At 38.0% G+C, this 25,946-nt stretch overlaps 1 protein-coding gene across 21 annotated transcripts in view; it reads left to right on the top strand.

Moving 5' to 3' along the window:
- The window catches only part of ZBTB20 (zinc finger and BTB domain containing 20), a 448,287-nt gene that overhangs the window by 37,558 nt on the left and 384,783 nt on the right, over nt 1-25,946 (top strand). For all 21 annotated transcript variants that reach the window (XR_009485256.1, XR_009485261.1, XR_009485257.1 and 18 more), the window contains exon 2: nt 21,255-21,314. The gene's annotated coding sequence lies outside the window, so the exon portion shown is untranslated. The remainder of the gene's footprint in view (nt 1-21,254; nt 21,315-25,946) is intronic.

The raw sequence follows: 25,946 nt of genomic DNA, 5'->3' as shown, positions 1-25,946 counted from the left end.
CCATAAAAAAAAGAATAGATTTCACATGGGTGGTACATCAGATGGCTTTATGGTATGACTTATGTGGATGTTGCAGTGGAATGCATGATATCTTGCAATAGTGGAGGAGCATATATTAGACATTGTATTTTCTGCAGCTGCTAGATTTTTTTTTTCATAGGTATTTGGCTTATCTTGACTGACCCACACTTTTTAGAAAAGTTACACCTTTGCAGTTGTCTCTTGGAAACAAAGTGGCATTTTTAATGAAAAGACATTTATCTGCTACTATCATTTTATAGATTCAGAAAAAGGAAGCCTTGAATTAAGTATAAAATGCATTTAAGTGGTCTACTAGTAAACTTTCTGAGCTATATTTTATCCTGCACCATGATTCCAAGTCTTTAAGCAGCTTTTTGAGGACTTGTTCCTCAGTTGTATCTGATTATTCACATATTTTTTGGTTTCCCTTCAGTATTTCAGCAGTCCACAAGGCATCCGTAGCACGGGCAGAATTATAGAAACTTCTACAACATCCACCTCGGTGGGCATGGAGCATCTTGTGAGGAAACCAGGATGTGGGTGGGAAAGAGAAAAAAAAGACTGCTGCATGTTCACTTTGGTTTGGGATTGAGATGCTCTTCTGAGTGTTTTCTTAGGAACTGTAATGAAGACCTGGGATCTGTGCCCCTCATTCTAGCTCATATCTCTGTGGCCTGGGAAAATCTGGCCTCCCCATTCTAGCTTTTTGGGAGCAAGCCAGCAGGAAGAAGAGCATTCAGCAAAGAGCTGCTGGTTCAGCCTCCGAGACTGAGGTGGTCACCCTGCATGTAAAGCATCCTCTTGCACATCCCCAAACACAAAGAAAGGCACTCATTGGTCCTGTTTTGTGGAATCCCACAACCCAAGAGCTGCTGTGTTCATGATGAGTCAGGGCCCAGGCCTGCATGCAGTGTTGGAGGGTCCTCCCTGGTGCTCAGCTGCCTTTCCCTGAGTTCTGCTGGAGAGAGATCATGTGTGCCTTGCCTCCACAGGGCAATTCTATCTTCCACCTCTGCTCATCTCACCACTACCCCAAAGGCAAAACCTTAGTTTAGTAACTGTTGCTGAGTAGGTAGTTTATTATTAGATAGATTTTCTTTGTCTAAAGGTCTGCTATTCGTTCTGGGTGGAGGTGTTTGGCTCCAGTCACATTTATCTATCTGTGTCCACATTTCAAGGATTTCCATGGTATTGACATTTCCAGTACAGGAATTTGAAGAATGTTCAATTATATACAGGCCATGAAACATATTTACTTTTTTTTTCTAATGTCTGCCAGCTGTTCTCTGCCAAACTTTAAACTAGGCTGCCATGGCTCTTAAGATTTAATTATTTTTTTTCTTACGTATTTGCTATATTGTTATATACACGTAGCGCACGCACAAATAAAAGCTCATACTGTAGTATTAGAAGACAGGGCCAGATTTCAACTAGAGGATTATTGTAGGCCTGTTTCTAATTTATATAATGTTTTTGTTAATAGCAATACCTCTTTTAAATGCCCAATAAAATACTGTAGCATTAATTTAAATAGAAATTTCAGTAATTTTAGATATCCCCCCATTATAACAGGTCAGGCTTTTAACAGATGTCTCAATAACTTTGCTATTAGCAGGAATATTTCATGAATTAAAATCAGGCCTCTTTGTCTCTGTCACTCGTTGAAATGACCTACATATTTGGCAGATGGAGAGGACTTGCTTGTGCATTAGTACTGCTGTGGTAGGGTTTTTTCAGCTGTGTATTTTTGGAGAAGAGAGGAGGATTTAACATAAGTTAACATAGTTTATTTTTTATTAATACCATACTTCAGTTGCTCTTTACAGAAAAATCATATCAGGCACATCTTGCCTTTTAAGCATAGAAAACATCTAGGACATTTCTCCTGGGCACCAGACTCCTGTCTTAAATGTAAACCTTTCAGTGAAGCAGTGGACAACTTTTTGCAATCGTGTGGACTAAAGGGGCTGGAGCAGAAGGCGCAATAACTCAGCTGCTGCAGAGGTCCTAGAAGAAGTCGCCTCTGGAGACCTGAGCACTTTCCAAGCCTTTCTGGGGTGTTGATTTTTGTGATTAAGTATTTTCATTTCCCTTCGTGGCATAGAGTGAGTTTATAAGCAGTATGCAAAGGGTTTCGCCTAAAATGGCACCCTGACACGTTGTCATGCTGGCACATGACTCTGTTTTCTTTGAGCAATCAAAAAGGACCTCGATCTGAATAATGGCATCAGAGCCCGAGTCCTGCTGTGAAGAGGCAAACTCTAGAGAGAGATTTAATTGTAACTGTGGCCTGTTTATCTCCTGCAGAATCACTCTCTGGCATCCTGTGCATTAGCACAGGTAGAAATGATTTCTTATTATTTTGGTTGTAAGTTTGATTGAAATGTAACTAATTACACGAGCACGTAGAAAAGCTCCACACATGAATGTGCTGCCTGAGCAAGCAGTATATCCCACAGTCTTCAATCGAGAGGTAAAAAACCACGTGGGATCAAGTGCAGTTACTTAAGGGATACATTTGACCCCCCCCAATTCAGTTTATTCTAAAGGCCCAAGTCAAGGAATGATACTATAAGTTTCTACAATTTCCATTGACATCAGAGAGCTGCAAGCTTTTACTATTTTTCAAATTAGACTATTTGCTGTCAAGGATATCAGAACTGTCTGATCCAATTTAAGGGCATTTAGCCAACAAGTTCAGAAAACAGCAAAATTAGTATTTAGAGCCATTACAATGATATTCTCTTGCCAAGGATTCTCCCTGTTTGCAAGGAAATTTAACTTTTCCTGCCCAGTGAGAGCAGCCTACAGTCCAACTGGCAGCAAGGAGTGCTTTACCAGTCATTTCTCAAAACTTAAGGATGTTCCAGGAACTGAAGAAGCAAATCAGGAAAGGTGATAGGTTATCATAAACCTGTCATGACATAGTACTGTTCCCCTGGCCTGGACTCCCTAGGACTTCAAGTGGGAATATCAGTTGAATTGGTTATCTGGTTATCGTGGTGATGATGATGATAGCAATGAATACCACAGTTTTCAGCTCTTAACTAAACTAGTTGCTTAGGAAAATATGAATATATTCATACAAGAGACCTGGTTTCCCTTCTTGGAACTTTAGGTCTTTTTCTTACTTTTTTCAAGTAGAATCTCAATTTTTATCTGAAGTGAGATGGCCTGTTACATTTCAACTCAAGTTGTACTGTTTTAAGGAGTTTCCAGGGATATAGGAGCTGCCTTAATTCCCCCTGGTCTGCTCTGTTATATGGTTTGCACCTGTGTGCTATCAGAGGAAAGTGGCTGAAAAGGAAGCATACACCTTTTCACAGGGAACATAAATTCTTAAGGTGAAAACAGTAAATCATTGGGTCAATAATTGTCTTGCTGGGTATTGTGCTGTCTCTGAAATGGGAAAGGAGGTTTCTGATTTGTTACAGATTTTCCTGTAACAGGGATGGAAGCACAGCCCCACAGAATATCGCTGTATGTTTATTATTTGTGTGTCTAAGTAAAAGCATCTTTTAACTCTTTTTCATCTTGTACAAAGAATGGCTGTAAGGACTGTGAAAGACACTTAGAGACAACAGGGGAAAGGATGTGGTACATCCTGCGCCCATTAACACTGTCGATTAGCACCATTTATCTTGAAATTTGTCCAGCTTGGAACACAAAGTATGTAGATCAGGGTTTGGGCCAGACAGAAACATAGAAAATGATGGTATTTGTGGAGACACCAGCCAATGTGGGGGAGAGAGCAAAGGCACAGAGTAATTCTAGAAAGAGCTGCATTTTTTGTGTGTGTGAAAATTTGATTATAAGATTATTCTTTCAACATAAACACAATTCTCTAAAGACTTATTAATGCTTCAGTAGCATAGTGGAAAGACTCTAGTGCAGTCCGCTTTAATAGATTTCTGGCTTGAACCCCAATACATAATGTTCTAGTAATAGTTTATGGGTGACTGCAGTAAATTGGTAGCAAGTGTTTTCCATTTTTTGGCTCTCCTTATCAGTTCTGCTGGTGGAACATTTTGTTTTGAGAATATTGCAAAGGCAATTGATCTGCTTTGGATACGCGCTCTAGAGTTTTGTGTCTTTTAAAATTTATGTACAGATGAGCTTTTCCTCCATGTCCCGAGTTGTACCATGTAAAGCAGGGGGCCACTAAAATGTTGCAGGGAATCTGAGCAGTTGGCTAGACCCAGCAGGACTCCACCTACCCTAACTAATGTTCTGCAAGTACTGCCAAAAAGGCAGAGCTTTGCTCCCCCTTCCCACTTCCCAATACTTTCATTGTTCTAGTCTTTTCATGCAGCAATGGAAAATTTGTTCCTGTCCATGAAGGAATAAAGATCTTTCACACAGGTTCACTTTAGATCCAGATGGCTTTTTGGAAAAGAAATAAACATGGAATATTTTACAGTTAGTGGTTAGGGAAAAGAGCTACTTTTGATTAGAAATGGGCCTTTTATGGTCACCTTTGATTTCTATTGGATTTGGAGCTGAACTTAACTGTAATTACAGAGTGAAATTCCATGGCCTCTATTATGCAGGAGCTGTCCCTCTTGGTCTTCAAATCAATTAATTCACAGCTCCAGATCATCTCTATAGCCAGCTAATTGAAACAGCCTGCTTTCATCTCCATTCCCAAGACTAGAAGAAGAGTTGGGTAGCTGAAGCCAGACTGGAAATGTCTAGCTGCTTTCCATGTGTAAGAGACCAGACAAAACCCACCAGCCTGATGGTCTCTGGATTCCAATCCTCTGGATATGATAAATAAAGTCAAAAGTTTGCTTACCGAGAGAGTAAGCAAATGTTATCCAGTGGATTTTGCCACTGAACATCCTGTGCTTGTTCCTGGCTCAATTTTATTTCTTTAAGCAGCTCACATGCTGATTCTTTGGACAATCATCCAACATAGTTTGTAGATCAGATTCAAAATGAAAATAGGTACATTTCTCCAAGATAACATTAAACACATGTAAAATTAAAGGACAGCTGAGTGTTTCCTTCATTCCTTTAATCTTCTGCATGTACTGGAATATTTATTTTATATAAAGGTTATTTTGTAAAAATACTGGACTTGGTGCAAAAATCAAATTTTAAAGAATGTAAACTAAAGTCTGGACATCACTAGAGCACAGAATGAATAGATACTCAAGAAGTATTTAAAGTAACTGAATGTGGACTTTGCCCAGTTAAAGTATCCCAAATGACAGCAGGGGAGTCAGTTTGTCATACAAAGCTGCAGACAGAGAGCTGGAGATGAACAGAAAGTACTGAAAATCTGGCCTTGAGACAATAAATGGAAGTGTTAAGTGGATGAGAGAGAGCATTGACGAAGAAAGTTAGAAATAGAGAAGTGCAAAAGGAGAGCTGTCATACCAGAACTGCTTCTAATGGTGTTTACATTGTCATAAGCCTAATAAATGTGGATATTTCTTCTCTGATGTGTGCTAGCGATATTTTAAAAACATGTACGGGCTCACAGGAAGAGAAGAGCATCTGAGTAAAAGGGTATGCAAGTTGGACTCTGACCACAGAGCCTCAGTGCTACTTCTGAGCCGTTCCCATCCTGCAGCTCTGTACTGCTTTCTCTGCCTGTTGTGAATGTGGATCTCTTTTTCTTGTTGCTTGCTTATTTACCCAAGTTATTAAGATAATCCTATCAATTACTTGGGGAATGCTGCCTTAAACAATTTGATTTCCTTATTTTCCAGGGGAAAAAACCTCCCAAGCCATGTTCAGATACAGTTCTGGGAATCTGTTGCATATTTCATTCGTGTAGGATCTGCAGTTTTCCATCTTTCATCCTTTGTAACAGAGGACAGATTACAAGCACTGCTGCTAATGATGCCGTAGGCTGGCTCTTTATATCTACAAACTGAAATTTGTCCCATTTCAATCTAAGGATTCTGGGCAGGGTTGTCCAATAGGTAATTTCCCATGGTAAACATTGTGGTAACTGGAGTTATCATTCCAGAGCACTGAACTTTCAGTTTCTTTTATTAGTGCATCACAGAAATCATGCAAGAAGCAACAGCAATCAGATGTGGCCATTTTTTTTAATTTCCATTGTGCAAAAGCAAATATACAACGTGAAGAATTCAGAAACTAGATGGTCCTGTGCTTGTAATCATTTATATCATTAATATGCCCTTAAAATAGATGAGCAAAAACAATCATGCAACTTAAAGAACAAAGAGGGTAATCCAAGAAAAATAGTTAAAATCCCATTTCCACAAAAAAATCCTGGTTTTTTGTGTCTCTCTTATTTATTTAGTAGTTAGTTTATTTTTATTGAGGATCAGGCTTGCAAGTATATGTTCAGAAAGCTACTCACATTACAGACAATCAGTAAGGTCTAGTCTAATAGCTATTAAAATGAGAATAATATTTAAATTAGTAAAATTCAGAAATGTGATGATGTTGAGAATAAGAAATGAGTATCCCTGCAAGAAGACTCAGTGAAGTTTGGTTCAAATTATTGCTCTGGTTTATAGAGAGTAATAATTTTCTGGATTTTGGGTTTTTGGGGTTTTCTTTGATCGGTCAGAAGCGGACAGTTTGCAGGAGAATGTTCTTTTCTTGATGTGTGTTCCTTTTACATTTAACTGTATTTCTCCACTGCATAAAGTGGACTACTTACAATGCCATGATGTGTTTGGAATAAACAGTAGAGTGCTATATTTCACTGTAAGTTCTGTCTATAGAAAGTGCTGGTTCTCAGATCAGCTGTTTACATTTTTCTGAAAAAGCTTACATCTGTTACGTCAAACTTGTTAATATAGGTCCTCAGGATACAATAACACTAATGCTTTAAGTATCCAAATGAAATGTCAGAGTCCAGTTGCAGATACCAATTTCAAATGTGTCAGTGTCCTGAATCCACCTCTTTACTAACAGGCCATTTAATAATCCATGTAAGTATCTATGGATGTCTAAGTCTTTGGAGGGCTGTGGGGGTCCAGATGTACAAATGCAGTTACAGCAGCAAATCCTCACAAAAGCTTTTCCACCACGCTAGCATGACCACATAAAATTTGGCCTCGTTTTTTTTTTTTTTTTTCTGGCTTTGCAGCTACAACCATCAAGACCTATTTAGAGTGAAAGTAGGCTTGGTAAGGGATGTCTCTGAACTTCATGTTGTTCCCAGTGAAGTCAACAGCAAAGTGACTGTATAAATATAGATATATCTTATTTGCATGTGTATTTGCCCATCTTTTAAAAAAAAATTAAACCCCAAAGACTTTACAGTTTGTTTTGTTTCTTTTTTCTTGTTATGGTTTGCATTCCTTCAATTTAAAACATAACTGAGTCCTTCATATTTTATTTTTGTATGAGCTCCTGTAATTTATTATTATAGTGGCCATTCGACTAGAATGAAGATGTATGCCCCTCTTTTGATCCTTGTAAAGATGAAGGGTGAAATGTAAGTTTGTTATATTACCTTTCTTGTTTCTACTCTTTTGTATCCATGGTTTTTTAATTTACATTGCATTGTGAATGAAAACCCTTATCTTCTGCAATGTTTTTTTCCTGCCACTCAAATTTTGCATCAACACAAAGGGTTTGTTCTTCACTTTGTGTTCAGTGTTTGGTCACGTTCATTATGAGGTGTACCTAGAATACACAGATCACATTCAAAAAATATAATTTCTCACTGTGTTTTTCTTGATATCTTATTATTAAGGGCTGTTTTTTAGTGGATAGAAATCCATTCTATGCATAAAACTGCATTCAAATGAGGTTTACACATCTAATCATACCTATTTTTATTCTGAAATGCTCAGTGATCAACAGTAATTTCAAGTACAATGAATGGTTATAGATCATTTGAGTAGTAAACACAATGGCATTGTTTAAATAGGACCATGCAGAGGGTTAATGGTAAAATAACAATTAAAATAATCCTCTTGAATTCCGTAATAACTTTGGCCACATGCCTTCATCCAACCCCCAACACCACCCTCATGTACTCTTTAAAAAAATATTCACATTACAGACAATCTTGTGTAACAGATTAATATAAAATATTTGGAATATTACTCAGATTTTTGGGCAATGGCAATCTGAACATGTTCATAAGTTTAGCTTTTTCTCCACAGCATCCTGCTGTTAACCCTTGACTTTTTCTAATTGGGCGTGACTCTACGTGACTAGAAGGCACTGCCTGTGGTGTCACAGGGAGGGTTGTTTAAGTGTGAGCATTGGAGGGACTCTGCTGCACAGAAATATTCAGTGTTTTAAGGGGGTCACATAGGTAAACAATATTATAAGGACTGAAATTTTACACTCACATTCAGATTTGATTGGCTGTGATACCTATCTGATGGATTATTTTAGTTGTGATAGTGGATCGCACAGATAGGAATGCAAAGGTGGATATACAAGAGAGATGTTAAAAAGGCAGGATTAAAAAAAAAATAAGATGATGTAATGTCTCTGGGTTAGAAAAAGAAATTTAATCATTTCTTGCAAAACACTGGAAGTTAGGAAGCCTTTTATTTTCTTCTGTTCTTCATCTCACCCCGACATGTTTTTCTGATAGCTTTTGCTCTCTTATAAAGTAGGAATCCTGCCAGTGAGATTTGTGGTCAAAAGTGTTTGGGGTGCCAGTTATTATTGTTGAAGTATGATACAGCCTTCAATTTAATGTCCCTTTTTTTTTTTTAGGTGACCAGATATAAAAACAAAATAACTCTCTGCTATGCATGGGATTTAAAGTATAAGTCCCATTTATTTTTTGTAACAGATTTCATCTTGCCCATTGGCAAAATAATTGGCCTCTGTAAAGAATCAGTAAGTAAACAGCCAAGCAATTTTTGCTGGTACATATTGTAATTCCCATTTTAAAAATTACTTAATAAAGATTGCCTTTTATAAAAGCTATTTTGGTATATCAGAGGCATGTTCTACTAAACGAAAAGAGAAAAAAAATACCTCTGTCATTTGAAAGAGACCATTTAGCTTCTGAACATATTTGCTCCACACTAAATAATAGATGTTATTCTCAGAGAAATAGAAGACGTTCTATAAAGTTCTATGGAAACTGTTTGTTTTTTCTGGATTCTTCACCCACTCCGTCTGCCTGCCCCTAAAATAACAAATAGATTTGGCTAGTATGTGTGGTAGGTAAATTTTAGGTGTGTCATATAAATTATTAATTTAATAAAGTTAATATTTAATTAAATTTTTAATCATTAACAAAAGGGGAGAGTTCAGAGTTGAGGTGTTCTTCCTTCCCATAAAAATAAACATTAACAATTAGTCTAATTCCTAATGCATAGTGTTGATTTGGAAAGTTAACCATAGTAGATGGATGTGAAGATATTACTCTGCAAAGTCTTAAGATTACTTTCATGCCCTTAAAATTGTCCAGGGGTGTTATTGACAGGGTCGTACCTGCAGGAGGAATTGTTAGTGTTATAGCTATAGGCATCATATAATCACTGAGAGCTTTTCCATTTGTTTTCTCATCCTGTTACCTGGAGAAAGACTCAAAGGCACTGTGGTTTTTCCATAGGTATTTTTTGTTGAGCACAGCTCTGTTTGCAATGGGCGGGTCAAATGAATAAATTTTGCATGTACGCAAGAAAGTGGTAAGGTCTGCAATAGAAGTTTATTCCTAGGGAAGGCCTTTTCACTGCTCTTGCCCTGGAAGAACCTTCTGCTCTTTGACAAATGAGCTGATGGGGTGCTGCTGTACTTCCCAGGAGCAGGATCTGGGGCTGGAGCCGAGCTCCTTCCCATCCCTCTGCCTTCTCTCCGCTCAGCAGTGAAACAGTGAGAGTTCATCTTCAACTGCTGCTTTAAATGCTGCTTGTTCTCTGCTGATGAGAGATACCCATGGCTGTTAGCACCTTGCTTTCAGTTTAAGCAGAGGGACCTGTTGAGGCAGGGAGGCAGGAGCGCGGTACTGGTGTTCCTAGCGCTGGCTCCCTGGGAGCTGCTCTGCTTGGGATGAGCCTATAGGATTCAGGCCCATTCACCGTGCAGCAGTACTTGTTTAAAAGCAAGACTTTAGTGCTTTTCCATGAACGTGACTGGGTGCTTTTTGCCAGGAACTGAAGAAAGAGAAGCTTGAATTTGCAAAGTCTGATTCTCATTCCCTTTAGAACTTCAAAAGTGATTGAGTGAAAGTGCTGGTATTTTTTCATGCAACTCTGTTGGTATCCTGTGATTTCTTTAGAGAACTCCTTCCCAGGCTTTACTTGGCAAAAACACTGAAATACATTACTTAACTTTCTACACATAGAATGGAAGCTGTTAGTCAAAGTCATTCTTTTGTGGGAGAGGCAAGACAACGAATTTTCCATTCCCAGTGTCTGTTTTAATGTTGGAGGAGGTATCACTCTAATTTTGTGTTAACCAGTTTTCATTTTGAGAGCTATTTGAAATGCCACTTCACAGTTACTTCAGAGCTTCAAGGTCCTATCATGCAGCGTAGTGCCAGATTTTTCTGATGCGTGCAGATCTGCAGTAGAAAAGTCAAATGTTTTTGGATCCCTAAATCTCATCTTTGAGTTGACAGAGAAAACTATACAATCATTTCTAGCTTTTAAAAGTTGTTTCTACCACAGACGGATTCATTTTCACTGAGATTCAGATGTATTTCCTTTTCTGAATAGTAGGACTTGTGATCAGAGTCTGGTAGCAAACTTTTGTAATCTTTCTTGTATAAAAAAAATCTCATTTTGATGTGAGTTTTATTTATTAGCATTATTTATATTGTGACAGCATTGTGGATATTCTTTCTGGGCTTTCTTTCTGGGCAGCACAAATCTCAGCTAGACCTAGAGACTTACAGCCATTTGTTTGGTTGCCAGTACCTCTGGAAATGTCTGGATACCTGGACACTAAGAAGCAGTGAGTTTTGTTTGTGTAATTTATCAACAGACTCACAGGCAATGTGCACCTAACTTCCCACAAGGGTGTGCTCACTAGTCAGCACATACAGACCTTGGGCCCCCACTGGTTTTGTCTCATAGGAAAAAGGGAAGAGAATGGGAAATGAGAGTACTTTGTGATGGAATAGAGACCTATCGCTTGCTCAGCTAAACATGAGGCATTTAGTCTTAGCATCTAGGCTAGGTGGAAGGAATAGGCAGAAGAGAGGGTGACAATTCTTTGGTGATTGACCTAGCCAGGTATCTGAGAAGAGAAGGAATTGCCTCTCAAGATTCTCACCTTGTTCCAGTGGTGAAAGGAGCAGCCTAGGCCACAGTGTCTTTTAGATGGCCAAAGTTAGATGAGATGACTTTACCCTAATGCCTCCATGTTTTTATTTCCCTACTTGCAGAGTGAGGATAACCTAGTTCTATTTGGTTTTTCTTTAAAGTGCTTTGAGATGCTTGCTGCTGGAGTTCTGCAAATCCAAAGCAGCATGATGTTTGGGATTGCTCAGTTGGGGTGGATATAATTCTGGGATTTTTTGCTTCTTATAATTAATGGAGAGGAAGGAAGGCTTTGTTGTTAAAACAGTGGAGTTTAACCTGAGATTAAAGTTCAACACTGTATTTTGTCACAGATTTCCTGAATAACTCCAGTCTGTGTGCCTCAACCCGTCTGAAAAAATAGTTTCTGCTCTTTCACCCTTTGGCTGGCTTGTCTGAAAAGTTTTTTCCTTGTGACAACTTGTCTTCCAGTCTGTGCACTGCAGTGCCTAATACATCAACCTCACTGTGATCTCAAACTCTACTGCAATATAAAGGGTTTCTTATCAGAAAACGTAGTTCTGTATTATAGGACATGTTCCAGAAACTTTGTTTAGTTCTTTTAACATAACAGGACAAAACCCTGCATAATCCATTGACCTGTATTAAATGAAAGAACGATGCAAGTTTTAGGAAAATATAGATAGAAGTTATATATGTAGGTTCTATTAAAGTAATATCAAGTTGATTGCATGTTTTGAGGGTATCACTTCAAGAAACAGATTTTACTATGGAAAGTATTTGTACTGAAGCTTTCTTAATTTAAAAGCTCTGCTGTGTAATAAGCACTGAGTTAAATGATTCTTATTGATTTTGGTAAGATTAAAGCACAGTTTAGTTTGATCAACAGCTATCCCTGCAGTTTTGCTGGTGCATTTTCAACTAAAAGAGGAGACCCTTTTGGGTTGTTTTTTCAAATCTTAATCTGTACAAACTTTGTTCTATAAGATATGATGCCTTCTTGCAACAGAGATATCTGCTAGCTTGAAGTATAGTTCCCAGCATGGTTTTAATGCAGATACTATATATTAACTATATATTATACTATATATTATTATCTCAGCTATAGCTTTTGCTTAATCAAGTGTCCTCATGTCCTTAAAGTAGAATGAATGTTAGAACTAAAAATGTGCCACTGATCTGAACATCTCAGTCTTCATATTGATTAATATAATAGTTATTTTTGTAATATTATAAATTTTTAATTAGAGCCATTCTTGTTACTTGATTTCTATGTACTGGTTTTTATACATTAATCTTTATAAAAAATAAATATCTGTAATGACTGGAAAAAATAGGGGGAAGAATTATTTCAGGATCAAAGATGTTTTGTGGGTGTCATTTTTAGTACTGTTTCAAGTGTGTATTTTTGTTCTAATTCCCTTTATGTTTAGACTAGACAAACCTATTGCAGCATGAAGGAACTGTTTTGTGTCCAGAAGTCATTGCAAAGTGGCAAATATTGAATTTTTAATGTTCCCTACTGAATATAACTGGGGAAAGACACATTTTCTAAGAGGTTTTGTAGATTGTTTTGTTTTGTGGTTTTTTTTCCTAGAGGATATGTGAACTAAATTCTTCTATTGTGAGGCATTTTAGGTATGCCATACAAGTCTTGTACATGTATTGGAGTAATATTGAAAAATTCAGTAAAGTACAAGAATAAAAAGAATGGAAAATAGGCTCAATTTTGTTTTGGTTTTGTTTTTAAAAATAAAAATGTTTTGAATGTCACTTGACAAACAGCAACTGATGACAGTGGGAAAAGCTTTGGAACTGATATTTTGTCATGAAAATACTTCACCAGCAGAAAAAACCCCCATGCTTTTCTGTGATCATCTATTTTTGCAGAAAATAAATTTGATATTTACTGAAGCCTTAGCATCTGTCTTAGCAACCTCATTGTGGAAGGATTGATAGATATATTGACAAATTACACAGCAGAATACAAAAAGCTAAAACTGATTACAAATAAGTTTTCTTGCCTTTTGATGACATTTTGTTTCTTAACTGAGGTATAGTGAGCTTCAGAGTCAACTGAAGACCACTTATCTTGGGAGGTTATCATCCCTTCTTCACTCTCTTACATTCGCCTGCCCGCTGATTCCACAAAAAGGTATTTCTGATAAATGTGAATGCTTCACTAGTTAGAGATCAAAAGCAAATGTAAGAATTGTACCAGGACTGCTTATGGGCATTTTGACATAGGGCTGATTCATGTCAGGCAAAAGGATTCTGTGATTTTCCCTTTTCTGGCCTGTACAGATGCCTGAGCTTTGATTCACTTTGTAAATAGAAGGAGCATGAAAACCAGTATACTTTTCATCCTCACTAAGGACTAAAGTCAAAATCTCCTTTTCAGTGGTAATTTCTGAACACCAATATAACCAAAACAGCTATAGCTATAGCAAGATAACTGGGGTCCCTGCTCAGAGCTGCTCCCCAGCTCTTCAAAGCTTGGATCTGCTTTGGCTGAGTGATTCTCCTTTGGTACCACCTGCTGCTCATATGCACTGGGCATCCTTCCCAGGGGCTTCCAGCTAGCATTGTGTAAGTACACACTGGAAAGGCTGCATAATTCATGAGGACATAGCTAACGTATCTGCCTCTTGAAAAATGTCCTGAAAGCACTTCTAAACTCAAAGAAAGATCCTACTTTGTCTTTTGGGTCTAGTAAAATACAAAAGGTTTTGGAAGGATTTGCTGTTTGTTTTGTTGCAATTGTTTCCATTGTGAGACTTAAGCAATTTTGAATGAAAGTCCTTTTCCTTCAGCTGAGGCTTCCAGAGGAAGATTTGGAATCAAAAGTTAAAGAAGCGATAGGCATTGTGTGTATATCACTAATGCTGCATCTTTTGTCTACTGAAGTGTTTGTAATTTAGCCTTTAAGTCCATCAAAGATACATTTTAATGTTTTCTCTACACGTTTTCTGCTTATCCTTATTTTCTCTAGCATTAGGTATACTCAGAAATACATGTATTACTTGTACACTCTTCCCTATGTGTCAAACAGAATTTGTAAGTCATTTATGTGAGCACTACACAGTAAGCCATTCTCATACAGTGTACTAAATATTAAATATACAGCATAATGTGCTAATAAAATGTTGCTAACATAAGTAGGCCACCTAAATTAGAGACTATGCCAGCTCTGTGATTAACTGTCTCATCTCCTGATCTCCTGAATTGTACCTTTGGAAGGCTTTGGTAGGAAAAAAAAAAGTATAGTGTATAAATATTGACAAAATTGTTAAGATCTAAAGCCAGGGGAAAAAAAAAACCAAACTATGTTTCACCATTATAGCAATGAAGAGTAGATTAATAAATATGTTATTGGTTATCACATCGTCCATGCTTGTATCAAGGCTGAGGAAATAATAGTATGTGAATTCCCAGGAAACTGGTCACAGCACCAGGCCTGGCAGGGTTCAAGAAGGATTTGTACAATGCACTCAGGCACATGGTGTGACTCTTGGGGTGTCCTGTGCAGGGCCAGGAGTTGGACTTTGATAATCCCTGTGTGTCCCTTCCAGTTCACTGTATTCTGTGATTTTGTGATACATCTTCATTAATCCAGGGCCTCAAAAGCAATATTACAGAATCATTTCTATGAAATGCTAGCTGAGAAAAGTTGTCTGAGATTCACAACCATGTTTCTGCCGTGGTGGTAATGATGATATTACCATTGAGACAAAAAGTTGTGACTGTGTGATGGCCTGAGGTTACTGAGGAGGAGATGGGTGTTGTTTTACACTGCTGAATGCTGGGGACTTCAAAGGATCTGTGCTAACTTCAGCAGGTAAAGAAATGTCACTTGTTTTATCCAGAAAGGAACCTTGAACTCCCCTCCCTTTCAGCATATCGCCTGGGAAGGCTGTGTCACAGCAGCACTGTGTTGGGCAGAAAGGAAAATGTAAAGATGGGCCCAGCTGGAGGTCTGGCCTAGAACAGCATCTTGTCAGAACCTCAGGGACCATTGGTGATGACCTTTTTTTGTTTGTGGCACAGATGAGGTTTGCTTCAGCAGGGTAGCTTTATTAAGTAAAGAAAATGTGATTGTGCTCTGGCTGTTTTATCCTTTGTTATAGAATTTCTGTCTGGAACTTTGACCAGATTTTCCCTCTGAATCTAGCATCTTCCTAGCAGATGTACAGAAGCTGAGGAAGGTGCATATGCCTTACAGGAACCTTATTTTTGCTCAGCTGCAGTTCAGAAACAGCCATTCTATTCACTAGCAAACACGTGAATACAGGATCTTTATACTAAAACTCTTATTTCTATATTTACAATTCCAGCATGGTTTGGTGAGAGGAAGGTATTTGGGGGTTAATAAGAAATGTGTATTCTTCAAGGCAGCCCCACCTCCAAAAAAAAAAAATGTCCACAGCCTTATAAAATACCTGGTTTGTGTCCTAAAATAGAGCATGTATTTCATGCTCTAAAAGTCTGAGGTTTGTAGCTGAAAAAGATTAAGTAAATAATTCAGAATTTGTTATGTTTACTTGTTAATAATTAAGCAGGTTAGTCTGTGTACTTTTTATAGGCATTGAACTTTATTTATTTATTTTTATTTACTTGGCTCATGTTCTGATTTTTAAATTTGAAGAAGTTTCTGCCAAGGAAGAGATCATGAGAGAAAAGGCATCAAGGAGTTAAGTACTGCACAGGAAACAAAATCTGTAGGGACACATAATCTCTGGAGAGAATGGAGAATTGTCATCTCTCACTTCCCTTCTGCATTCCTCCAGACTAATCTCTAGAGCTTTAAGAGAATTAAATTTTAAAGGTGATAATGATTTTTCTGACAAAAACAGCACCTTTGATTCCTACTTTGTGTTTCCAAAGACAGAGAGGGTCTCTCTTTGTTAGGAGGTGACATTTGGTTCATGTCAGTCAAAGTTCCAGCCGAGTTCCATTTCAGAAGTAGCTCAGAAATTTGAAGGAAAAGATTGGTAACAGACACATCATGGGGTTGTTTTCCTGTTATTTGGGTGAGATACAGTCTGGGGAGATGCTGTAAATTGACAGATTTGTTAAATCTAACATCCTTGTCTTTTGAGGAGGTACAGAGAGGCCACAGCAGCATGAGTTGATCTCCCAGCCACATTTGGAACCATTCATTGAGAGACTGCATCCTGTGGCAGGTGATAGTTTGGTCCAAGCAAATCTGTCTGGGTAGCTTTCATTGGCAGTGAACAAGCCAATAGCTTCCCAGGGTCCTCTTGAATCTCAGAATCTGTCACTTGAGAAGAGAGTGTGATGAGAAGCAAAATGATTCTGTGTTTTCTGTCCAATAATTTTTGCTTGTTGTTTTACATAGTCTAGCCCTGAGCATAGACTGAAAGAGAGAAAGAGAAGAGATTTGGTTCTTCCCTCCTCCCCTGCCCACTGCTAATCACATTCCCTACCTACCTTAAGTAAGGCCACTGCCTAATATTTCTAAATGTTTGAACTATTCCTTTGGTCTTGGCAGAATAAGATATCATTTGATATTTTCACTCACCTTTTCCAAAGGGGAGACAAAGCACAGGATGGTGTGAAAAGTCAGCTGAAGTGATCGGCATTAAAAGACAAAAGCTGCTGAAATGTGAGAGTGATCTTTGGACTGTATGTTAAAAATCAAAGATTTTAAAAGACTGTTTATGTGAAAATTAATAGCCTGATTTTGTTGACAGTTGAAGTCTTCAGCTGTTACCATGGCATGTTTTAATTCTCTGTCTGCACTGGTATTTCCTTCTGAAGAAACACACAGGCTCATTGCTCTGATATTAAAAATGCCATTTGCTTCTCATGTTCCAGGTGATGATTTCTGTTTAAATAAACTTATGGTACATGAAATAAAGGCATATGAACCTCTCAGACAGCATTACAGATGCTCCCTTTTCTCCATCATGTGACTGCTGCCTTCAAAGATCATTTTGTCCTGAGCCTAGACAGTTAATCCAAGTCTTTCACAGAGATAAATATGGGCAGGCAGTATTTTTCAAATAGATTTGAGTAGTGCACAGGGAACTTAAATTGTTTCCTGAATGACTTTTTCATGTGTGAAGGATGTAACTGTAACACAATTGTTTCTTTAAATTTTTCTGTACATGTATGAAACTTCCTTTCCCACAAAAAAGCCAAATTATATCCACTTCATTATCTTATGCTTACAGGCCAGGTCCGTGGTCTGCTTTGGGCAGTTGTCTTCAAAAATTCTTCAGACAATGTCTTTATCACGGAATTTAAGGCTAGTCACTTAATTTATTCTTTTTTTTTTTCCCAGACAGAGAAGCTTGACTCTTGAGAAAAATTACAAAGATCTCAACTCTAGTTCTCAGTGGACCAAAGTCCATATCACAAAAAAACATTACTGCAGTCAGTAAGAGTTGTCCTTGGTTGTAAGTCCAGTGAAGGGTTGAAGCAGCCCCAAAACCTGACCATTCAACATGGTCTCTTAGTTCAAAGCTGAGGGGAAGTGATGAGCCTGTGCGAGACAGTCTATTCTTCTGCTAGAAATACTGCCCTGAAAATGAGGGAATTTCAGGTTTTAAGTGTGCCAGATAAGACTTTTCCACAGACATTAAATTCTCACACAATATTTTTTTTGAGCGTTTTTGTCATGCGCTGTCCATTTTGCTGAGAATACACTTTGCCCAAGTTTCATGCCAGCTTGAATCTCAAAAGAGACCAAGAGATTTACGAGTACTCTCACAGTGAATCATGTCTGAGATTCTTTTTGGCTCCTGTATTCTTAGCACTAATAAACAGTGATTTCTTTCATTCACTTGCTGCTGGACTTCAGTTTGTATGTGTGATGACTATGTTTGGAAGGAATCGAACTGGAGTGATGCTAATATAATTTATCTTACTCTTTGAATTTTGTTCTTAAATGTAGGATCTTAAAAAGAGAAGATTTACCATCCTACAATATTCCCCCTCCCACCATAACCTCAAGAGATAATGTAAATAAAATTGACACCTTCTTTACGTTTTCTTGAGTGGAATGTGTTTATTTTGGTTTCACTTAATCTGATGATAGGTCACTGAACAGTGTTTTTTTTATTAGGAGCAAATATCAGAAGGCCATGCAGCCAATAAGGCATCAAAATAAGTAAATGAAAAAGCATGTGTAGTTCCTCTCGTTTGCATTTTCAGCAGTACAGGATGCTCTTGTTGCTGTACAAGCAATTAGCATAGTGTAAGAGGCATTTTTTAATTTAGGACTGTTTAAGTTATCAAATTCTATATTTCTTACTTTTGTGGTATTCTGGTTAGATATTTAAAAAGCAGAGTTAATAAATGTACCTCATTTACTTCATCTTGAAAAGCACATTTTGCTAGGAAATCACCACGGCCCAAGTCGGGCCCCTCTGAGGACTGATAGACTTATAGCTTTGAGCCCAGGAAGCCTCTAATGAGCCTGTGCTGTGAAGTACTCACCTCTGCTTTGTACAGGGAGTTAACTTTCAAGAAAAAATAAAAAAAACAAAGTGGTTTCCTGAATGGCACCAGAGTTTTTCACTCCATTGATGTCATGCAGATGCATCAGATTTTGAGGGTATTACTTGATATTATATAATTTGAATCACCAATACACTGTTTGATCTAAGCTAAACCAGAAGGTTTAAACATGGAGGTTGGAATTGAAAACTAAGTGTATGGCCTAGAAACAGCTGTTTTAGTCCAACAAATTACCATCTTAAGTATAAAGCTTGATTAATTTAAATCATGTATAAAAACAGTTATAAAAACTGTGGCAGAAATGTTGCCTCTAATTAAACTCAGGCATTCAAATGTTTAGAAAGGATCAATAAATGATTGTGAAAATAAAGTCACTGTAACAGTTATACAGTCTTGTTCAGCAGTTCCTGGCAAAAATTACAGCTGATAAGAGGGTGGCTTGTCATCATGAGTAGTTGTACAAATGTTCAAATGCCAGTAGGCCAGAGAAAAGAAACTGAGACTTTTGACTTGGATTTAATCCTTTGCAGAACTTGAGGAGTCTAAACACTGCTGGAGGTCTGACTGATCAATGTGTTTTAAAAGAAAAAATTTTCTCTCACACCTCGTGGTCAGATTTTCCCATGCTCTTTCCATCCATGCTTTTCAGGCTCCCCAGTACCAGCCTCTCTTACTGGGCTCACTCAGCAGAGCCATCTCTCACTGCAGCATGTCGTGAGCCAGCAAGCACAGAGTGGTGCAGCCGGTAGCTGAGGTAGACATTTGGCAAACAGTATGATTTTGTACCTAGTATCGCTTGAATCAAACACATCCTCGTGCAATCCATCCAGCAGCATTTAAAGGTCAAAACCCCATCCTCATTGCTCAGTATCTAGGCCTTCTGCTTTGCTTTATTCATAGTCCGTGCAGATCTGACAGACTGTTCCAGACCATCCTTGTGTAATGCTGGAAAGTGCTAACAGCCACTGTCCAGCGAGTCTCTCTCTATTCAGGCAACCGCAGACCATAGGAGGGCTGAAGCTTTGGTTGCACAGCCTTAGATCAAGCAAAATAAACCTTCTTCCCTGAAAAGAGTGGAAGGCTGCCATCCAGCAGCCCGTGCCAAGTACACTCAGGACTGAGCCACACAAGCTGGGGGAATGTCGTAGGGAAATTTCTGCAAATGCTGCTCTAGGCATCGCTTGATTGTAATGACCACAGGTAGAAGAAAGCGCCCAGAAAACAAAAGGAAAATGACAAGATCTGAAAAGGAATTGTGAGCATGTCTCAGAGAAAGAAACAGAAGCATCCCTGTAGTAGCCAGGAACTGGTGGGAAGTCAGGTTTGGAAACAATGAGCCTGAAAGCCTACTGTTATATCTTCTTTATTTGAGAAAGCAACACTTTGTGTGCTTTCTTTCCAGTAAGTAAAGGTGCTCCAAAGATGAGTTCATTCTGATGAGTAATCTCTTCTTACCTATAATCCCAGTAGTTAAAATATCTTTGTGGCTAGCTATGAAAACCCCCACTAGCAAAATAGAAATATTATTGTTATAATATATAAACCATTTATTAATTATTAAATTACTTTAGTAATTTATCTAAATATATATTTTTTGAAATTTTTTAAAATATATATTATTAAAGAATACCAGTCATTTTAGTTTGTCCTGCCATACTCTAGCTGGCATTAGCTTTGGACACAGGTTCGTATGTGGAAAGTCAGCACCTGAGAGGAACAAAGGGATCTCACTGCTCCTGCAAGGAAGCAGGAAGCCTGACTGGAATGGATATGGGCACTGTAATCTAAGTGAAGGTCTTAAAACAGGGACTGGAAACTGTGCCAATCTGGTCCCTAAACCATTTTCTGAATTGGTTAAGGAGGGTTCCCAACTCCTTCTTTCACTCTTCAAAATGCTTACTTTTTTCCTCAGCTGTGTGACAGCCACTTCTGAGCATTTTGGTACTTAACAGTACATGGTACTAGGTCTGCTTTTGGTTCTTTCTTTCTTCAGTGCAGCCTGTGGAGAGGTTTTCTGAACATTCTAGTCCTTAAAGTCATTTCTAGCTGAAAATATGAAAATGTTATGCATGTTTTTCATTAAAAAAAAATCTAAAAAAAAACCAACAAAACTCTTCAGACTCAACCTATTAGAGAGCCTATCTCTAACTTTTTCCAAAATGCATTTGAATGACAAACATAACAGGCAAAATTTTGGTTGTGACACGCATTTGTTTTTATCCCTAAGGTGAATTAAACTACACTTAGTGGAAAAAAATTACTTTTTTGTAGCATGGAGTCTCAAAAATCACTCCCTACTTATTTTGTGTCCAGCTGTATAACTTCCCACCCTGAAGATGTGCATAGCATGACATTTGAAATACTGGTACATTTAGTTTATTTTTTTTGTCACCTGTGCACTGCACGCAAATATGCAGGGCTTTGTTTTGTCTTCCTTCAGATAGGTGTATGTTTATATATGTATACAGAGTTCCACCCACATTCCCCCACTGAACACCAGCTATTTGACTGTTATGGAAACTCAAGGTTTTCTGTGTGCAAATCCCTAAACATACTCATTTCTTTTCTTTGCAGCTGCTTAAGAAAGAAGTGTTGAGAGCTGCTCTTAACCCTTTTGGAGGCCAAAGTCAAAAGGTAAAACCAAATGTTAATGTTTGTGTTTCTGAAGGTGTTGACATAATAATTGTTTGGAAATGCTGTTTCCTATCGCATCTAAACTGAGATTTCCCACAGCAGAAAAGCAGGGATATGGTAAGAGGAATCAAAACTATATTAGGCTTCTTTAAGAGCCACTAGCATATCTGGGCATAAATTATACAGGTAAGTTATGACTGGTAAACTGCAATTATCTGTTTTACTTAATATGAAAACATTGGCGTTGAGAGTCAATGGGAATTTTAGTAGGATTTAATATTGCTAAGGATTTAATGATTTTTGTCTCACTATTACTTGATAGTTTTTATGATATATAAAGTTTTTTTCAAATTACAGTAAAACAAATCCTGTAGCTCTTTTCTCAGGCAAGAGTCCCTCAATGGGAGTTTTGCCTGAGTGAGAACTGAATGAGGTCTAAATAATTAGCAATTAAAATATTCAGTTATTGTGCTACTGTATATAACAAAGCACTGAAGGTATTAAAAATTGCTAATCTCCTTCTTATTAAAATGTTAACTGCTAAACATAATACAGTTTTGCATTTCTATCATTCATTTTTGCAGTTCATTAGTAGAGGTGAAATGTTTGTGACAAATAGTCATTTGAACTTTTAAGGGATTGACTTTGTTTTCCTGGCATTTTAGTTAATATTTCCAACTGAGTTAATTTACAAGCAGAAGTTTTTGCGTAAGCTGTGGATTTTAGTGAAAAACCTGATCATGAGCAACTTCTCACATGCCATTCATGAGTATTTGCAGAAGAAAGCCAGTGGTAAGCTACTCCTCAGGAGGCAGGGCTGGGCAGTTTGAGTATGTAATTTATGTATGCTTATGGCAGTTTGAGTATGTAATTTATATACATTTTGATCAAGCAGCTTCTTGTAATGGACTCCAGTGATAGGTTAAGGATTGTCCAAAGGGTTTACTGGACAATTTTCAGTGAGACACTGGCGTGTGAACAGTTCAACAACTGGCTAAGGAGCAAAGCTGTGTACCCCAGGCCTCTTAATTAACCCATGGGCTCTTTATTACCCTGCTAGTTAGTGTAAGGGCCAGACTGTGCTCTCATCCTGCTTCACAGTGCAAAAGAATGAGTGAGATGCATCTCCTGTCTCCTTCTTCACATAGCAGCAGAGGAAGTGTGGGAAGGGAGAGTCATATTTGGTGTTACAGAACAGAGTGGTAAGTGAAGGTGGTAATTGGTCGAGGAAGAAGATGAATTTATGAAAAGATTTGGTGACAGGCGAATTTCCCAGGGGAAGGCGACACCCTCAATGCTATTTCCCCCATAGACACTCCCTGGAGTAGATTTTGTTACTTACTATGCCTAAAGGGTTTTGTTTTCGGGTTTTTTTTTTTCTGATCTTTCTATAGAGACATTTAGACCTAGGCATTTATTTTTGCTGTATAACTCTTGGCAATTCAGGCCATGATTCTGCAAGGATCTACATGTGTATTTCACTTACAGCATTGTGATTAATCCTGTTGTAATACATGAGATTAATTGCAGGACATAAAGTTAGGCATGTATATTTGTCTTTGCAGTAAAAAAGGTGTAGTTTAATTTATTTATTTGCTTTCAGGGTGGGAAATTATTTTTAAAAATCCCTAAATACACGAGATTTTCCACTAATTTTGTAGCAACAAAAGAGGAGATGGATGGTAGCAAAATAAGCTTAATGCTTGCTCCCCAAAATTACATTTTTGTCATGTACTCAGCTGTAAAGTATGGGTAAGAATAGGCTGTTAATATTTTCCTTTTTGCATGAACAGTTCAACCTCCAGCTAGAATGAGATGATCATATGATTTATTATAGAGGAATGAACAGGACAGAAATCAAACAGGAAGGCATGTGTACTTGTGTGGACTCTTGTTTATAATTTCATCAGATTGGTGCAGGCCTCAGACATTTTATTTAGTGATAAGATATGCAAATTATTCTGGAGCCAGCAGCAATACCTTCACCTGAATGTCAAAACTAGCAGAGATTTTTAAACTAAACCTCAATAACAACTTGTATTTTAAAGCAACTATTCCTAAGATACAGCTACCAACTACAGACAAGTAAGTGCAGAATTGTTTCCTACTTTCTTTCATACCATTTTCCTTCCTCTATTGTTTACCTCTATGGAGGAACAAGGCTGCAGGCTTACCTGTAAATACTGGGTGTAACTATGGGCAGCAGTGCAGATGAGCTACAAAGGTATGTGGAAGTTTGTGCAAAGGACAGGAATGCATTTTGAGAATGGGGAGACCTCTGGAATGAGATGTACCAGAGGTGATATTTCCTGTTTCTCCTACATCACACCTTTGTATCTCTGAAGGGATGGGTAGCACAGACTCTTCATTTCAACTGCTTGCTCTGTCTTTTGTTTTAGTTTTCTTGCATTTGTATCCTTAAATCAGAATGTGGTAGCAGAAGCCCGTGGATACAGTGGAACATTTGGATGGTAGTTTTGCCATGAGATCGAAAACTGAAATTCCTCAAAGCTGTAGAGGTTTAGCTGCTGGGGTTTTGGTTTTAAGTGTACATATACTCATGAGAAAAAGGGTGTTACTGAATATGCAGCCTGGGATTTAAATGTTAGATGTGTTTATTTTTTGAATCCTTGTTCAAGTCAGTGTGCACTGACTGTAAAGTGATAATCCTGTGCATTTTCCCTAGATTCCTCCTCTTCTCTCTGTGGATGGGTGCACTTAACTCTGTCCAAACGCTTGCATCTGAAGTTTTCCTAGGACTTTCTTGGCTTGTTTTCTTCTTGTTGTTGTTTTTAGTGTGTCTACCTAATTAACCAGAAAGCTATCTGGACTGAAAACATCCACAACGGGTAACAACTGAAGTTCCTGATTAGAAAGATATGACCTGTCCATAAAATGCGAGTCCTACAATACATTCTCATGGATCTGGGTGCTCTTTGTGAAAAAACCAAAATGCTCAAGTCTTACTGCTTGTGCAGATTTGGGCCACTGCAACAGAACATTTTGTTTACAACAATTAATTCTAGGACCTTCTTTGGTGTTGTGGATACTTGATTTCTACCCACTCAAACGGAAGCACTTCAAAATAATTAAAGTAAATGAATTATCCACACACAGAGCAAATCCTTCCAGAGGGAAAGTGAGTTTCAGGGAAGCAAGAATCTGCTTTTTTTTTTGGTGTATTTTTTCTAAACCATGTATTTCAAGGTCTTCTTAAATATGAAGCCAATAATTTTGTTGAAACATAAACAAAATAAACCTGAATTTTTTATTGTCATTTCTGCCATGGCTGGTAAAGTTATATCATTGAAAACTAGAAAAAAAAAAAACAGATGAAATTTGTCTTTTTAAGCTGAAGTCCAGGTAGTAGTGTATTGCCTCTTTGCATAATGCTTACTGAGGTAGCACTGGAAGAGATCCAGTGGGTATTGTGGTATGTTCACTTTTAATGCACTGCTGTAAGAGCCTTGGAAAGATTTGGAAGTATTTAAGCGAATTTTCCTGATGGGTTGTAAGAATTCTCCTGGTTTAGTCTTTCACCTGAATGGATGCACTTTAACCCTCTGTTGCAGTCCTGCTGCCATGGCTGCAGCTTCCAACATTGACACTTGGCCAGTTGCCACAAGAATTGATCACTTGTTGCTGTATAGGGAATAGTTGCCTAGATCTGATACCAATAACCTTGTTAATCCTACCAAAACCTATGCATTCATGTTTGATAAATGTTGATACTGGAATCTGTCAAGTTCTTTCAACATCAAGCTTCACAGGAAATCAATCTCTGCTTCCATGCAGAAGTCCTCCTTTACTTGCAGCTCCAGAAGGTGAAATTCAGCTTCTTCCTTATGTTGACACAACTTTAACTGTTTTTTTTTTTCACTGCTGAATTTAAGCCCAGGCATCCAGTAGCATTCCAGAGGGAGAGGGGACCAGCATTGCAGCCTGCACTGCTGTTTCTCTGCTTGTGATGAGTAATAGCCCACTGGGCTAGTTAACCATTACATTGACTTTTTCCTGTTCCTTCATAGCTGATTTGTGCCCGGGGGACATGGGTTACCAGAGCCTGAACCCAAAGTTCAGTATTGTGTGTGCATGTGTGTTTATGTTTACCTGCATGCATGTCTGTTGTGTTAACCAGCAGATATTCTAGTAAAACTAACAGTGCCAGGCCAGTGTGCCTGGTCTAAGTCACAGGTAATATTTTATTCTTCCTCCTTTACTGTTTTTGATAATGAATGTGAGAGGATTGGCATCTTAAAATAACACACTGGTTTCCTCATTCAGTTCTTTGAGCATGGAGTTTCAGGATGCTAAAATTCTCTTTCTTAGAGCACATTTGAATCATGTGGCCTGTGATTCTTGTTGATTTGCCAGGGGCCACGACCTGATACCTCCTCTATGAAAAAGATAACGTCCTTCTTCACTGAGAGTGAAAAAGTGGTGGCAAGAAGTATATGCCAGGAAAGATTTTTGAGATTTGGAACAAGATATTTAGCTACCATTTTGATCAGATGTGTGCCAGGGTCAAAGCCAAGAACAAACTTTCAGTCATTCTCATTTTCTTCTTCATCTCAACTGCAGATCATCTGGTAGTATCTGAATGCTTTGGCACAGGTGACACTTGCCACTTTT

This window comes from Haemorhous mexicanus, chromosome 2, assembly GCF_027477595.1.
Source record: "Haemorhous mexicanus isolate bHaeMex1 chromosome 2, bHaeMex1.pri, whole genome shotgun sequence".
Classification (NCBI taxonomy): domain Eukaryota; kingdom Metazoa; phylum Chordata; class Aves; order Passeriformes; family Fringillidae; genus Haemorhous; species Haemorhous mexicanus.
Note: the sequence above shows the minus strand (reverse complement) of the source record. Positions and strands in the feature narration are given on the sequence as shown.